General features: G+C 43.7%; 1 long non-coding RNA gene across 1 annotated transcript in view; it reads right to left on the bottom strand.

The window, feature by feature from the left end:
• LOC309815799 overlaps nt 1-12,329 on the bottom strand; it is a 29,438-nt gene extending 17,109 nt beyond the window's left edge. The window contains exons 1-2 of the long non-coding RNA XR_014295935.1: nt 11,911-12,329; nt 4,496-4,726 (exon numbers count right to left, since the gene is read on the bottom strand). This is a non-coding gene — a long non-coding RNA (uncharacterized lncRNA). The remainder of the gene's footprint in view (nt 1-4,495; nt 4,727-11,910) is intronic.
• Nucleotides 12,330-17,195: the final 4,866 nt, after the last annotated feature.

Genomic DNA, 17,195 nt, shown 5'->3' with positions numbered 1-17,195 from the left:
CTTGCTGAGTGCTTTGTGCTCTGTGCTTTATGCGTTATCTAATTTATTCCTCATTACAACCCTTTTCTATAGATGAAGACATTTGAGAATTTACATAAATTGTTCAAGGTCACACAGCTAGAAAGTGGTGAAACTGGGATTCAAATATAGGTTTGTCTGAACTTCTTAATCATGGTGCCACTGTCTTAGTTCCTATTATTTCATAAGTAGAACAGACTTTTCTTCTCAGTTCTACAGCACCCCTCCTTCTCCCATGCTGTAAACATATAATTGAATTATAACTAAAATCAATCAAGACAACTAATTTCTAACACATAATGAATATCTTAAGGACCATCTCAAACCTCAATAAAACTCCATAACCTATTAGACCATTCTAGCAATTTATAACAATGGCCTATAGAGAATGTCAGAACTGATATTCTGCTCTCATATTATTTCAACCAACAGAGATATTTTACATGATAATTGGCTCTTAGAAACCACAATCCAATTTAATTTATTTATGAATACCTTGTATTTATATTTCATAGATATTGTTTTAATTATTAAATCACTATGTCTTGGAAAGAAATGTAATTTTGTTATAGAGCAAGTGTTCTTCATGTTGACATCTGTAATGCCATTTTAAAAGTATATGAGGATAAAAAGATTGCCTAGGTTTCAAAAACAAAATTTGGCAGACTTAGCTGGAAAACATTTCGTCGGAAAATAAATACTACACATTCAGAACTATTTAGAGTTCTAAAGTAATTATCTTGATGATTAAGGGGAAAAACCCACCTGTTAATGCACTTTAACCTGTAGTGTCCAGAATTAATATCCTAATTCAGAGAGATGGGCTCACTTGAATTAGACAACCAAGTCAGGAGGGCAGCACCACTGAATCAACAGAGCATGGATTTGGGGCTGGCAGCAGGGACCTGGCTTCAAATCCCAGCTCTGCCATTTTCCATCTGTATGAACTTGGGTGAGGTTCTGAACCCACTCTGAACATTGGCTTCCCTAGGATCAACAATACCTACCAAACAACAGAGTTATGGTGAGGATAGAACTGGTTATATAATTTGCAGGGTACAATGCAAAATGAACATTCCTTGCTCAGAAGACATTAAGAATCTCAAGATGACAACAACAGCAGAGCAGTAAGCCAAGTGCAGGGGCCCTCCTAAGAGTGGGCCCCTGTGAACTACGTGGGTCATGTACCCATGCAGCTGGCCGAGGGTAGGATTATATTAAATGCCGCATGTGAACTGCATCCCACTTGGGAGGTGCCTGAAGAATGTCAGCTATTTGTGTTTTGGCTCAGTTCGTCACTTTATTTTTATACAGCGTGGAAAAGAAATCTAATAGTCACTCTTTCTTTTTTTTTTTTTGAAGATAGGTGCCAGTCAAGCTTCACAGAATAGGCTGATAGATATCTAGCCCTGAAAGGGCTCAAAGCATAGCAGTTCAGGGTGGAGAGGGCACAAAACTCAGGAGAGCTGTGCCGACCCCCAGGCTGATCCCCACCCCAGCCCACTCCACCGCCCTGCCCCACCTTTCTGTCAATTTTTGGAAGAGGAATAGAGATCGCAGGATTCTGTTTCCTAGCAGAGGTCTTGAAACCATAAAGCCAATCTCATGGGCTTTGTACTACATTGAATTAAACTCCTAACTCTAATTTCACCAAATAGGGTTACTGGGAGACCAGGAAGTAAAGCTTGATAACTGAGTTCCACTGTCCAGAAGGAGTCAGGAGAGAACAGAAAATCAATTTCCTGACTGCGCAGAAGCTCGTGAAACTATTAAGATACGTTGGGACTAGTTTGTTTCTTTGTAAGGAGGCAGACATTTCTGACAGACTGTTCACACAGAGGGGGCCCATATGGTTTTCTAAACATTTTTCTTTGGAGGTCCTCTTCATCGTGGGCTGATGGAGCCTCCGCTGATTACCTTTGCACTTACCTTCTGCAGGTAAGAGCACCCTGAAGAGACTAGGGATTGGAAAGGTGAGGTGAGTGTCCCTGGGGTGGAGGCATTCATCAACCTCACGTGGATAATCTCGGGAGCTCCTTTTTGGGTCATTTTCCTAAAAACATGTGTCCAGCTTCTCCTCAAAGCCTACCACTCTGATTCTCACAGCTCCCCACTTTCTTCCCTAGGGCAGAAGGTAGCACCCCAACGTCTCCATGGTTTCAGAACACTCTCCATTTTGCATGCTGCTGTGCATTTCTACCTGAATTAACAACCTAGAATTGTATTGAGCTTCAGTTTCTATATGCCTCGTCCAGCTGGTCGACGCAGGTGTCTACTTCATTCTATGTGCCTTGAAAGTGGAGATAAAGACAGGGGTTGTTTTATAAAGTATTTTACATTTGGTACCTGGGGAGGGTATCTGTTGCTCACTTACTTTAGGATCTTCCACAGCACTTAGCACAATGCCTTACATGTAGCAGGTGCTCAGTCATTATTTGTTGAATGAATATACTCCTATGGCACCATTTGTTTTTATCTATTTAGTTTTATCATGCCACCACGACCATAACATCCTTGAAGCATTCATTTATAAAAATATTCACATTGGGGTTTCCCTGGTAGCACAGTGGTTAAGAACCTGCCTGCCAACACAGGGGACATGGGTTCGAGCCCTGGTCCGGGAAGATCCCACATGCTGCGGAGCAACTAAGTCCGTGCACCACAACTACTGAGCCTGCACTCTAGACCCCCGCGAGCCACAACTACTGAAGCCCGCATGCCTAGAGCCCATGCTCTGCAACAAGAGAAGCCACCGCAATGAGAAGCCCGCACACAAAAACGAAGAGTAGCCCCCGCTCACCGCAACTAGAGAAAGCCCGCACGCAGCAACGAAGACCCAATGCAGCCAAGAATAAATAAATTAAAAAAATATATATTCACATGAAAAGATGCTCAACATCGCTAATTATTAGAGAAATGCAAATCAAAACTACAATGAGGGACTTCCTTGGTGGCGCAGTGGTTAAGAATCTGCCTGCCAATGCAGGGGACACGGGTTTGAGCCCTGATCCAGGAAGATCCCACATGCCGCAGAGCAACTAAGCCTGTGCGCCACAACTACTGAGCCTGTGCTCTAGAGCCCACAAGCCACAACTACTGAGCCCAAGTGCCACAACTACTGAAGCCCGCACACCTAGAACCCATGCTCTGCAACAAAAGAAGCCACTGCAATGAGAAACCCTTGCACTGCAACGAAGAGTAGCCTTCACTCGTCGCAACTAGAGAAAGCCTGTGCACAGCAATGAAGACCCAACACAGTCAAAAATAAATAAATAAATAAATAAATATATTTATTTAAAAAAAAAAACTACAATGAATTATCACCTCACACCGGTCAGAATGGCCATCATCAAAAAGTCTATAAACAGGGCTTCCCTGATGGCACAGTGGTTGAGATCTGCCTGACAATGAAGGGGACCCCGGTTCCTGGCCCGGTCTGGGAGGATCCCACATGCCACGGAGCGGCTGGGCCTATGAGCCATGGCTGCTGAGCCTGCGCGTCTGGAGCCTGTGCTCCGCAACAGGAGAGGCCGCAGCGGTGAGAGGTCCGCGTACCGCAAAAAAAAGGGGAAAAAAAAAGTCTATAAACAATAAATGCTGGAGAGTGTGTGGAGAAAAGGGAACACTTCTACACTGTTGGTGGGAATGTAAACTGGTACAGCCACTATGGAGAACAGTATGGAGGTTCCTTAAAAAAGTGAAAATAGAACTACCATATGATCCAGCAATCCCACTCCTGGGCATATATCTGAAGAAAACCATAATTCGAAAAGAGACATGCACCCTTATGCTCACTGCAGCACTATTTACAATGGCCAAGACATGGAAGCAACCTAAATGTCCACTGACAGAAGATGTGGTATATATATACAATGCAATATTACTCAGCCATAAAAAAGGAATGAAATAGTACCATTTGCAGCAACGTGGATGGGCCTAGAGATTATCATACTAAGTGAAGTCAGAGAAAGACAAATGTCATATGATATTGCTTATATATGGAATCTAAAAAGTGTTACAAATGAACTTATTTACAAAACAGAAACAGACTCACAGACTTAGAAAACAAACTTATGGTTACCAAAGGGGAAAGGTGCGGGGGAGGGATAAATTAGGAGGTTGGGATTAACATATACACACTACTATATATAAAATAGATAACTGATAAGGACCTACTGTATAGCACAGGGAATTCTTCTCAATACTCTGTAATAAACTATAGAGGAAAAGAATCTGAAAAAGAATAGATATATAATATGTATATGTGTAACTGAATCACTTTGCTGTACACTTGAAACTAACACATTGTAAATCAACTATACTTAAATATAATTTTTTTAAACTTATTGAGTGCCTGCTGTGTGACAGGAAAATTCTGAAAATGAAAGGAACGAACATGATTAGCTCTATCAAATATTACAACATATGCTCTTGTACAATAACAATGTGGCATATCTGGAGAGGGAAAGCAACTCACTGGGCAGAGAGCAGGTTCAGTCATCTAATCACAGTTCTTCACAGGGACTGGACTTTCTCTCACTGCTGGGACTGAGATCTGGCGAGGGTGAGGGTCCCAGTGCAACATCCAGGATGGAGAAGATCAGCTTTGGGATGGTTTGTAACAATAACTATGGAACCACACTTCTTGTCAACTGGGGGCTTCCCCAAACAAGTTGGAACCTGGTGTCTTCTTAGTCCATCTGGGCTCCTATAACAAGAATACCATAGAGTGGGTAGCTTAAACAATAAAATTTTATTTCTCACACTTCTGGAAGCTGGAAAATCCAAGATCAAGGAGTCGGCAGATCTGGTGTCTGGCGAGAGCCTGCTTCTGGCTCATAGATGGCTGTCTTCTTGCTGTGTCCTCACAAGGTGGAAGGGGCAAAGGAGCTCTCTGGGATCTCTTTTATAAGGCACTAATCCCATTCACGTGGACTCCACCCTCATGACCTATGCTCATCCCAAAGGCCTTACCTCCTAACACCATCATATTGGGGATTAGGTTTCATATATGAATTTTGGAGGGGTACAAATATGCAACCTATAGCACCTGTCAAGTGCAAGTTTGTTCTTAGAAGCACCAGGGCTTGGTGTGATAAACACAGCCTTCAGATCAAGCAGGATGATCTCTTCCATTACTTGCTAGCTGAGCTTCCTAGGGCAAGTTGTTTCACCTCTCTGAGCTGTAGCTATTTCACCTGCAGAATGAAGGCACCTAAACCTAGTAGACACCTAATAAGGAACAGCTATCACAGTGTCTTGACAATGGGGCTGATACAAGGATAGGCTCAAAATGTGTATCTGGCTAAAGGTTAAAGTACTATCTCTACCTTTTCTAATCAGAGCTGCATAAGGCTAACTGAGAGCATAATTTTGGAGCCTAAGAAATGAGTGCCTCTTATAGAACTGAATTGTCAAGGGACGAGGTGAGGCAATCATCAATCCCTCTACAGCAGTGCTTCTCAACACAATCAAACCCAATGCCTCTCTTTTATAACCATTTTAATGCTTTGTATCAGTCAAGGTTCTCCAGAGAAACAGAACCAATAGGATATATGTAGATATACAAGAGGAGATTTGTTATGGGAATTGGATCATGTGATTATGGAGGCTGAGATATGCCATCTGCAAGCTGGAGAGCCAGGGCAGCTGGTGGTATCATTCAGTCCAAGTCTAAAGGCCTGAGAACCAGGAGCTCTGATGTCTGAGGACAGAAGATCGATGTCCCAGCTCAAGGAGGGAAAGGGAATTGCCCTTCCTTCGCCTTTTTTGTTCTATTCAGGCCCGCAAGGGATTGGATGATGCCCACCCACACTGGTGAGGGATCTTCTTTACTCAGTCTACTACTGATCTACTGATTCAAACGTTAATCTCTTCCAGAAACACCCTCAGGGACACAACCAGAAACCAGCTATCTAGGCATCCCTTAGCCCTGTCAAGTTGACACATAAAATTAACCATCACGTGCCCCTTTACAGTGTTGAAGCTCATAATTATTAACACCTATCTATGTGCATAATTTCAAAGAATTAAAAATAACACCCTGCAATAAAAAGGAGAAATAAAAGCAATGTATAATATTACTTATATGTATGTAGCTCAAATGTGTAAATGCTTAAGCACACTACATCAGAAGAAAAAAGGTGCCTTCCTGACATTTTCACAAGCCCCCTGGAGCCCACGTGGTTCTGCCTCCTATCCAGTTCTAAGGGCAGGGGGAGTAGGTATCAGGGATCAGTCAACTCCTGGTACATTAATCTTCACCCTCTCACCCCCTACCTTGACTCCATCACCAACAAGGAATGAAGCAAAGCATCCAGGATATGTTCTAGCCCTTTCTACCCTCCCCCACAAAGCTCTGCCTCTCCAGGGCCAGGAAGATGTAGCAGAAGAACCAGGAAAGCCTTTGATACCCCGAGTCTCAGCCTCAGAGGAGATGAGGGCCATCAGGGCTCTCTGTTCTTTCTGAAGGATGAGGAGAGCAAGGAGGGGTGCTTAGCTGTCCGACCCATCTCTCACCTCCCAGCAGGAACTAGGGTGCTGCACTCTGACCCCAGCTGTCTCCAGCTTGCGGGCCCTCTCTCAGGCTGGCTGGCTGGCTGGTCCCTGGTTTCCAGCTCTTCTATGGCTGGGGCAGACCCAGCTGACAGGCCCGCACTCCTTGAGGCTGGGCCTGGGTCTGCAAATATGTGATGAGGTGTCCCAAAACCTCAGGCACAAGAAGGACAGTGTCAACTGCCCTCCTTCAGCAGGACTTTCTCATAGGCTGACCATGAGGTGTGCTCACTGGCAGGGTGGGGGACTGCGGTGCACCAGCACAGCAGAGGGAGCAAGGCCTGTCACTTGGGCTAGGCTCTCTTTGGCCCTTTCTTCTCATGGGCGAATGAGTCACTTGGACAAGACATACAAACCCTTCCCCAGTGGTGCCTCGTGGCCACAGCACCCGTGATCAGGGTCTTTGCTCAAGCCCAAGAATGGGAGCTTCTCTGGCCACTGGGGAGTTGTATTCAAGCCTGCCCAGAACTTGCTTTAAAGCTGTGAAGCGGGAGAAGCAGGGTTCTGAGCCGTTCTCTGGGCTTCCTAGCTACACGGGCAAGGGATCTACTCTGAGGCGATTCTTGGGCCTGGTTGTTCCCCAGGGACTGCCATCAGCTCTGTCCACGGGGAGCAGGGGCCTGAGGTGGCTGGCCTGTTTCCTGGGAGGTCTGGCATTTCCTCTGGCCAGACCCAGGTGTGCCCACCGCTTGAGGGAAAAAAAATGCCAGATAAGAAAATGGTCCAATGGCGCTCCCTGCTGGTCACATGCTAGACTGTGTGGCTTTGCTGAAGGACATGCCAACCTGCTGTTTCTCACTTGGGAGAGGAGACTTTTTTTAAAAAGCACTGTATTAGGTAACTATTGCTGCAGAACAAATGAGTGGCTTAAAAAAACAATACCGTTTGTATGGGTCAGGAATTTGGTGTGGCTGGGCAGTTCTGGCTCCAGGTCTCCCATCGTGTGGCCATGAGATGTCAGCCAGGCCTGCAGCCATCTCAGGGACTCACTTCAGAGGTGGTGCATTAAAACGGCTGGCAAGTTTGTGCTGGCTGTTCGCAGGGGGCCTCAGTGCCTCTCCGTGGGGGCCTCTCCACAGCTGCTTGCCTGATCTCATGGCATTGGAGACTGACATCCCCTGGAGCAAGTGATTCAAGAAGGTGAAGTGGAAGCTCAGGTGGTTTTTACCACTTGGCCCTGGAAGTCACACACTGTCACTTGCACGATAGTCACACAAACCAGCTGTGATTCAGTGTGGGAGTAAAATACATGAGGATACGAATTCCAGAAGGTGAGGATCCCTGGTGTCATCTTGGAGGCTAGCTACAGCAAGCACCTACCATGTACTAGGTAGTGTGCGAATAATATATAACATCAAACAGAGCATACAATTTGCAATTACTGCATGCTTACTATGTGTCCAGGTGCTAAGTACTTTCCCTGAGTTATCTCGTTTATCTTCACAATGCTACCAGTTTGGTCCTGTTATCACCACCCATGGAAGAGGTTAGGAAATTGGGACTTAGGGAGGTTAGATAGTGAGGTCACATAGCTGATAAGTGGTTGAGTCAACATTCAAGACTTTGCTCTGTGTTCACTATGCTGAATGCCTTTCTAGGCATTTAAAGCGAACAACCAAGGAGGTGGGCACAGATGAGGAAACTAAAGCTCAGAGAAGTCAAATAACATATAGTCAAGTTTACAGAACCAGTAAACGGCACAGCCAGGATTTGAACAGAGGTGACTCCAGAGCCCATCCTCTGTCCACCCCACCGCATTGCTCCAGAACAGAGCAGAAAGATACAGAAAGAAGAATACAAAGAACTCTGAGGTAGCCAGCCCATCCAGTGCCTTTCTATCTATCAGAAGACACACCCTCTGGGAGGCTGTAGTTCTGCAGGTGTTGGACTTAGCAAGCTCAGTCCTTACTTTCCTCCAGGGCTAGGTGCTCCTGCCCAGAGCAAAATCTGAGTGTGGTACCCCTGGGGTTGGAAGCTAACAGGTAGACAAATGGGAGAGAAGTGGTCATAAGCTTAAGAGGGTGGTGGCAGGGGAAAAGGAAAGGGGGTGGGAGGAATAATAAACAAAAAAGGAGAAGGGAGAGAGAAAAGTTACGAGGAGGGGAAGAACAGGGAAAAAAGACAAAAAACAGACCAGATGCATGGGGCCTGATTAGTCCTCCCAGGTGAATGCTTGGGACCTTCTCTACGTGTGGCTGCGAAAGCAGAAGACCAAGTGTGTGAAGTCCTTCGACTCCAGTTCACACATTCCTCCCCACCTCCATCACTAGCCTGGGGAATGGGGAGAAGGAAAGACACTGGCCAGAGGACAACCTGCTTTCAGGTAAAATGGGGTGCAGCAGGGTGGGCAGCCTCCTGGGGGACCCAGGGAAACCCAATGTAGAGGATAACCACTAGAGTATCAGGGAGTTGATGGATGGATCGATTAACTAGAAGATAAAACGGGAGAGTATGATTGATGGCTTCATCATTGCTTTTCTTTGCAGTTTGATCTCCAGAGCTAATTGTTTAACTGGCAGGTTCAGCTTTGATTATTAGTGGCCGCTGATGATCTAATGTCTGCTCGCTTTTGCGTTTGAGTTTGTCAAGTTTTACTTTCACAGAAGGTTATGGAGTCAGAAGCCACCTGGAGGGGCTGATAATTTGAAGTATAAAGAGTTATGAGACTCAGAGGCAGAAAAACCTGGATTTGAGTCCTAGTTTCACAGAAGCTGGAGATGACAAGCCGCCACCCCCACCCCAGTAGCCACGAGTGCTCCCACAATCAAGCTTCACTTGGGCTACCTCTCTGGAAAGTTCAGCAGCCTCCCAGAGGCCAGTCTCTAGAAGGAGGGTGAAGCAGAAAACTCACTTTTTTTCTGCCTCCAGCCTCTCCCGACTCCAATAAGATCTCACAGTTGCCAACTGGCCTAAAAAACATGTTTGTTTCACCCTTCCACTTATAATCTTGCAATGATTTCCATCTACCTATGGCATAAAATTCAAATTCCTGAACTTTTGCTTATGCTGTTACTTTTTATTGAAAATCTTCTACCTCTCTCTGCCTGGTACTCTCCTATTCAAACTTCAACTTGATTATCCACCCATTCATCCATCCATCCATCCATCCATCCTGAAACTCTACTTCAGTGCTTCCCAAGCTTGTCTGCACGTTGGAATCACCTGGGGAGAGTTGAAAAAAATGCTGATATCCTATCTCATCTTCAGAGACTGTGATTTAATTGGTCTGAAGTGTGGCCTGGGCTTCAGAATTTTAAAAAGATCCCCAGGTGATCCTAATGTGCAGCTAAGTTTTGGGACCACTGCCCCACCACTCTGAACCATATACTGTAATAGCCCCTGAGGACTTAGAGATAAAAGTTGGTTTAGACTAGAAATTTAGTGTAGAGGAGAAATAGATTGGTAAATATATAATTACCCAACAATGTACACAAGTGCTATGAAAGAGGTAAGCCAGGTATTCTCAGGAAGGTACAGGAGCAAATAACCCACAGTGGTGGCACTATGGGATGGTGGTGGTCAGGGCTGCCGAGTCTTCCAGGACAAGGAGGGGGTGGGCATCCCAGTTGGATGGAAACCTGAACACAGCACAGCAAGCTGAAGAAAGCATGTCACTTTTGGGGGTGGACAAACACTTAAGGTGACTGAAGCTGGGGGGCAGTGAGCGTGTGGAGGCTGATGGGGCCTTACAGGGAGCAGGTACTGGAGAGCTAATGAAGGCAGTGTCAGGGATGTGACCTAGTCAGACTCAGTGGCTGTGAATGCAGGGCAGGTAAGGCACTTGGTGAACTAGGAGAGAAGATGGTAGGAACCAGTAGGAGGGCCTTCTCTTCTCCAGGGAAGTCTCCCTCACAGCTTCTGCACCTGCACACTCCAGCCCACGACAGAGCCCTAACCTTCCTTATGCCTCTGGCCCGTAGCTCTGTGCCTGGCAGAGAATAACTGCCCACACCTCATGTCACATGGTGAGGTAGAGAAAGCATAGGCTTCGGTGTCAGACCAACTTGATTCAAGACCCAGCTCCAGCGGTATGATATTGGGTGAGTCAGCCATGTTCTCTGATCTTGGTTTTCTCCACTATAAAATGGAGAAAATGCCAAGCTCATGAGATGACACTGAAGATCAGAAGAAATTCATCAGTGTTTTTCACAGTATGGTCCTTAGACCATCAGCCTCAGCACTGCCTGGGAACTTGTTAGAAATGCAAATTCTTGGGCCCCATCCCAGACCTGCTGACTCAGAAACCCTGTGCAAGATGCCAGCACTCTGTATTTTCACACACCCTGCAGTTAGTTCTAATACATGCTGAAGTTTGAGAAACACTGATGTAACTGCCTCATCCCTGTGCTTGCTTTTCTGGAAACCTACATTACTCCTAAAAAGTAGAACAATCAAACCGGCCACAGAGCTCCAGCCTCTGCTCTGGCCCCCCCTTTCCTTCTCATTGGTCATTGCAGATGTGAGGCTCAGGAGGTCAGGCTTTGAAGTCAGTATGTCTGAGAGGGAGTTCCATGTCAGCTGTGTGTGTGTGTGTGCCCATGCAGATTTTTGACCTCGAGTAAAGCTGTGTGACCTTGACCTCTAAGCATGTATTTCCTCATCTGGAAACGGAATTGATAATACCTATGGGCCAGTCACAGGTCTAAGTACTTTCCACATATTGAAGCATTTTATCCTCACCACAGCCCTACGGAGTTAGTACAATTATCATCCCCATTTTAGACACAAGGAAGCCAAGGCACAGAAAGGTTAATAAACTTGCTCGAGGGCACACAGTTCTTAAGCGTTAGAGCTGAGATTCAGGAACAGGCCCTCTGGCCACGGAGTCCATGCTCTTAGGCAGTCCACCTCCCAAGTCTCCTCTGAAATATGAGTAATGCATCCGACCTCTAGCATACTCTGTGGTGCTCTCTGTTGTGTTGAAACGCCTCACCTAAAACACTCTTCTCTCTGCTACTTACAGAGAACGTGCCTTAGTCACTTCACCCCTCCTGGTCTTAGTTTCCATATGTTTAAAATGAGAGGTTGGACTAGGTGAGGGATGTAAGCAGGAGCCCCTAAGGTGTAAAGAATAAGCTGTGTGTGGCCAGCTATTTTGTTTATTTGACTTAAACCAAGCGTCTGTCTTTAACTGGTATATGCTCCCCCTCTTCACTCTATAACCACCCCTTTCAGTAGTCTTACACCAGGCCCACTTGCCTTATTTTAGTGAACTGTCTGGCATCTAAAGGCATCTGAGTTTGAGATCACTAATCCGACAATGCCTAAATCTATGAGTTTACAATTCTTTCACCTTCACCTTTCTTCTCCCCCAATCCAACTTAAAGAACACTTTACCTGGGCCGTTTCTCGTGCAAAGGCTCTGAGCCTTGGCCCCTGCCTTTCACTGTTACGGAAGTCCTCTACTTGGCATGTCTGTTGGAGGTGAGCTGGTGTTCCTTCTTTTCTCCATGTGCCCTGAAAATGCTGATTTACATTTGCTTCTGGAAGGGAGACAGAGGAAGCTCATTTTAGAATGTAAGGTTAATCAAATTTCAGAGTCCATTGCACATGGGAAGATGATTTCTGTTATTTCCATTTAAACTGGTAGGTTTCCTCTTTTCAAACTTAGAACTTAATTGCTGGAAGAACGAAGGCCTTTTATTCTGCTTTATGAGCTTGTGCACCCGTGTTGAATGTCTTCATTTCCTGTAGCAGGAATACAGTCAGTATTGATACAGTGGCTTTGAGGATTTTTACTGGGCTTTGCAAACATCCTTCATAAGGCTGCTGGGAAGTAGGTGTCAGGTGTTGCTGACTAATGACTAGCATATTGCCTGACACACGTAATAGGCACTCAAATATTGCTGAATATGGATAAATGAATGAGCAAATACTTTCTAGCAACTGGAGCCTAAGCTAATTAAATAACTCATTGAACCTCACTCAATTTATAGAAATATGTTTTATTTTTAGAATACTGTATGGCTTATAGTTTTCACACGTTTTCTAGAAATTAGTTTCCATATTTTTTTCAAGTTGAGGAAATGAGGCTTCAAGAGGTTAACTAACTTCAAAGTCACACTGTGATGTTCCTGTGATCTCAGGCTGTCATTGTCAAAAGACAATATCAAAAAATAGTTGTTGAAAAAAATGTTTGAAGTTGTGCAAGCTAAAGCTTTAGATACTAAAACAAACATGGTGGAAAAAAAATCACTTACCACAAAAGTCTGGAAATAGTACTATTACTTGTATAGTAATTCATAGTTTCTAGGGCATTTTCTCACGGACAATTTCATCTGACCCCCCGCAATTCTACTCCAGTGGGGTGAAATCTCCTCTGGCTTCAGGTTAGCTGACTATTAACAACAGTAACAGACTGCCCCAGATATTAACTCTTTTCCAAGGTAGGCCAGACTGGCACTTAAGAACTGAATATCCTGCATACTCCTGCCACCTTCTGGTGCTTTTCTGGTAGCATGGGTTTCAGCTAATTTTATATTAACAAACATTTTTGCTTCAGTGGGACCACTCGACTCTTTTACTCCTTATTACTCAAGTCCTTAAAAAGACCCCGTCCCTCCCATCTTTGAAACTCAATTTCTAAGGAGCCTACTCTGAAACAGGACCTAAGACTTTCTTAGGAAAGGGGTGGAAATACTTTTGACTCCTTTTGGCATACTGGCAGGTTTCAGAAATGTCTCTGAGCACCTTCCAGTTGGCTTAGAGGCTGGGGGAAGGGAGGTAGGTGACTTAGCTAGGGACAGAGAATACTCACGGATTTCAGGCTTTCGTAATATTGCCTCCACTTTGCCCAGTATTTTCTGGGAGGGCTACAGGTAGAGAGCGGGTCCGCTGAGAAAGTAGTGTGCCAGATGCTGACAGCTTACTACATGGCACCCCAACAGTTAGTGGAAGAGGAATGAAATTCTGGGGGACAACTGAAGCCAACGTCCTGACTCAGGGGCACACCAGTGAAGTTTCTCAAACTGCACCAATCCCTGAAAATCTCTGGTCAATATCTTTTTTCAAAGCTGGGCTTTGCTCTGGATACAAGTTTAATTATTACACAAAATCTGTCTATGTACTTTACTAGAAATCCAGAGCTGAGAGATGACTTGTTCATCTTTAGGGCAAATTACCAGAGTAGGATTAAAATGAGATGATCTGGTATATAAATGGTTTCTCATAATTTTAGGGTTCTTTAAAAATTGAACTAACACTATTATAGCAGTGGTGTGAAATAGGCTGAGGCAAACACGGGAGAAAGAAAATTGGATGTGAAAAGTAACTAGTGGAATTTCAGTGGACATTCTTGCAGGATTCTTTTCAAAAAGTAAATTTGTCTGGGGAGAAAAACTGTATGCTTTTAATTTTTCTTTTTTCTTTCTTTATCACTGAGGTTGTATTTAATGAACTTTTAACCTTCCCTTCCTTCTGCTCCATGGTAGGACAAAAATAGGAGCTCTGACAATTTTTGAAAGCAAAGTAAAATGTCTATTGTAGCAGATGATGAAAGCTTTCTTATGGTCAAAGGTGAAGACAGTAACATTTGATAAACGGCAGATTTCATGCCCTAATTCCCTTAAAGATTTAGCAGTACATATCAAGACCAGGAAGGATTTATAAAACTTTGAAAGCATTCTGGTCATTCTTTAATTTAGAGCAAAATTAAGTTGTGAAGGGTTGTTCAGGATTATTGAAAAAAAAAGTAGTTATTTCAAACATTTTGCATGATACTTAACAGGTTTTTAGGCCATATATTTCACTATATTCTAACCAGAATCATTTAAGATAAGGCTTGTTTTCATAATTCATACTTGAGAAAACTAAGGTTCCGAGGTTAAGTCACATACTTCCCAAAGTCACACAGCCGATAAATCACAGCATTGAAGACAGGTCTTTATAAAGTCTAGTGATCTTTCTAGAAACTCTTCCCGAGACTCCCCCTCTCTTTAAACATCAGTTTATCTGACTACTGTACTTAACTGTTCTAAAGAGCCACTGTTTTTAAAAAGCAGGTTGAAATTAATCTGTTTTTTCTTAGTCATACTTCTAAGCCTGTGGGCCTCCTGTGATAAACAACTGCTTTTACCAGGTGGTAACACACCAAAACTATACATTATTTTGTTTGAACAACCCTTTGAATAGTGATTCTCACATCTTAGCGATAGGATATCTTCGCAGTTTTGTAAAAAATCTGATTTGGCTCCACCTCAGGGACCAATCCAGTATAGTGGGAGGGAATGGAGACATAATTCACTGTTAACAAGCCTCCCAAAATGGTCAAATTGCCGATGATTTTAAAAAACATAAATATGGGCCTTCCCTGGTGGCACAGTGGTTAAGAATCCACCTGCCAACGCAGGGGACACGGGTTTGAGCCCTGGTCCAGGAAGATCCCACATGCCGCAGAGCAACTAAGCCCGTGAACCACAACTACTGAGCCTGCGCTCTAGAGCCGCGAGCCACAACTACTGAACCCGTGTGCGACAACTACTGAAGCCCGCATGCCTAGAGCCCGTGCTCCACAACAGGAGAAGCCACCGCAATGAGAAGCCCGTGCACTACGATGAAGAGCAGCCCCACTCGTCACAACTAGAGAAAGCCCACACGCAGCAACGAAGACCCAACACAGCCAAAAATAAATAAGTAAGTAAGTAAGTAAGTAAAGCAATGCCCAGGATCACAAAACCCTTAATGGTGCTTTGAAATGTATATTTTTTTTGCTTTAATGTAGAAAAGTTTCAATTTGGGAAGTACCAATATTTTAAAATAAAGAAGCCATACAATTCATATCCAACTTAGGATGAGTATCCATGCTAATTTCTCCTTTTAGTTCTGCTTTATTTCTATAACAGATATCTTACCATTGCAATGTGCTACCTTAACAGGAGTTTTTCAGTTTAATCTTGCTCTATTCCCAATTCACACCTTTTCTAGATTAAGGGTTTTAGTTTTATATGGCTCCTGGTGGCAAACGAGTGTTAAAAAGAGACATGCAATTAATCAGTGGATCTGTTTGAACTGTGAGGTACTTTTAACTGTTGTAAAAATGAAACCCATAAACCTGTCTCTGAATATTTTACAGTTGGTAGTTTCCAAATCCTGCCTGATCAAAAATTACCTGTGGGGCTTCCCTGGTGGCGCAGTGGTTGAGAGTCCGCCTGCTGATGCAGGGGACACGGGTTCGTGTCCCGGTCCGGGAAGATCCCACATGCCGTGGAGCGGCTAAGCCCGTGAGCCACGGCCACTGAGCCTGCGCGTCCGGAGCCGGTGCTCCGCAACGGGAGAGGCCACAACAGTGAGAGGCCCGCGTACCACAAAAAAAAAAAAAAAAAAAAAATTACCTGTGGACTGATTTAGGCCTGGGCTAGGGCCCAGACTCTACATTTAAACACCCCATATATGACTTTTATGAATAGGTATTGAAAACTGAAAATAGAAAACAGTTATGGTATTGCTATTTTTATCCTCCAATCCCAAAGTAGCCACTCACAATTTAACTTAAATCATTACATAATTACTAACAAATATTTAACTCAGAATATTCACTTTAGGACAGTCTCTGTACACATTTCAATAAGCCACTCATTACACAGTATATTCACCTGTATTTGGTTAACTTTTCCTTCCCACAGCAAAATCATTTCCACTAGTGGTTTCCCGTCTCAAGTGCACAGTGTGTTTGCTTTTCTGTGAACAATCCAATCTAACTGGATCCTCCATATTGCTATTTGTTTTTGGTTTTTTGCAAATGGAAGTTTTTAAGCAGAAGGGTGTAGAGGAACTTGCTGCTATGGTACCTAGCGCAGCCACCTAAAAGTTAACCTAGTGCTATGACATTTTATTTGTTCATATATACTGAATCATAGGTGTCAGTGTCTGAGGCAAGAGTCATCTCAGAGAAGTTAATATTTGTAAATTCAGTATCTCCAAGTGGAAATTAGGTAGAGTTACCTAAACCAGAATGTCACTTTATCACTGCCAACTGAAAAAGCTATAGCTACTCAAAGGTAAGATGTATGTGTTCATAGATAAAAACTAAGATGATTACTAGACAAGGATCAGTGGAAAATAAGTAGCAGTTTTGCACCAATGCAAGACAAAATATACTTTATTGTGACAGCAAATGCACATAGTGCTATAGGTAAGGCATGCTACTAGGAATCTGCATATAATCAAAGGCTGGTATGGAAATGAATGGGAATCAGTGTTGTGTCTCAATGCTTGAAGATTTAGTCCATGGTGAAGGAAAGAGAAGAATTTGTGTCCACATATCTCAAATCCAATATTATACACCTACCAAATCAGAGGCCTATGCCTCTAACCAAGAGCCCAAAGGCAAATAAGAGAAACTTAATCCTAACTGCACTCAGAAATCACTTCTAATATCAATAACAGAAAGATATTGCTAATTAATTTGAGGCAAATTTCATCTCTAGACAAAGACCTAGAAATTGAGCAAACATCCATTCATTCAAGTATTTAGCCAATTTTAACGCCATTTATTCCAGAAACAAATACTAGAATATCTAGAAATAGTTTGGATAGAGAAACACTTACATTTTAATACCTCATAATGTTGTAAATTTTGGGCTAAAATAACCCCCTGAGTCAAATTTGATCCCTTTCTATTTGAA

Source organism: Mesoplodon mirus (assembly GCF_964341445.2).
Source record: "Mesoplodon mirus genome assembly, chromosome: 14".
Classification (NCBI taxonomy): Eukaryota; Metazoa; Chordata; class Mammalia; order Artiodactyla; family Ziphiidae; genus Mesoplodon; species Mesoplodon mirus.
Note: the sequence above shows the minus strand (reverse complement) of the source record. Positions and strands in the feature narration are given on the sequence as shown.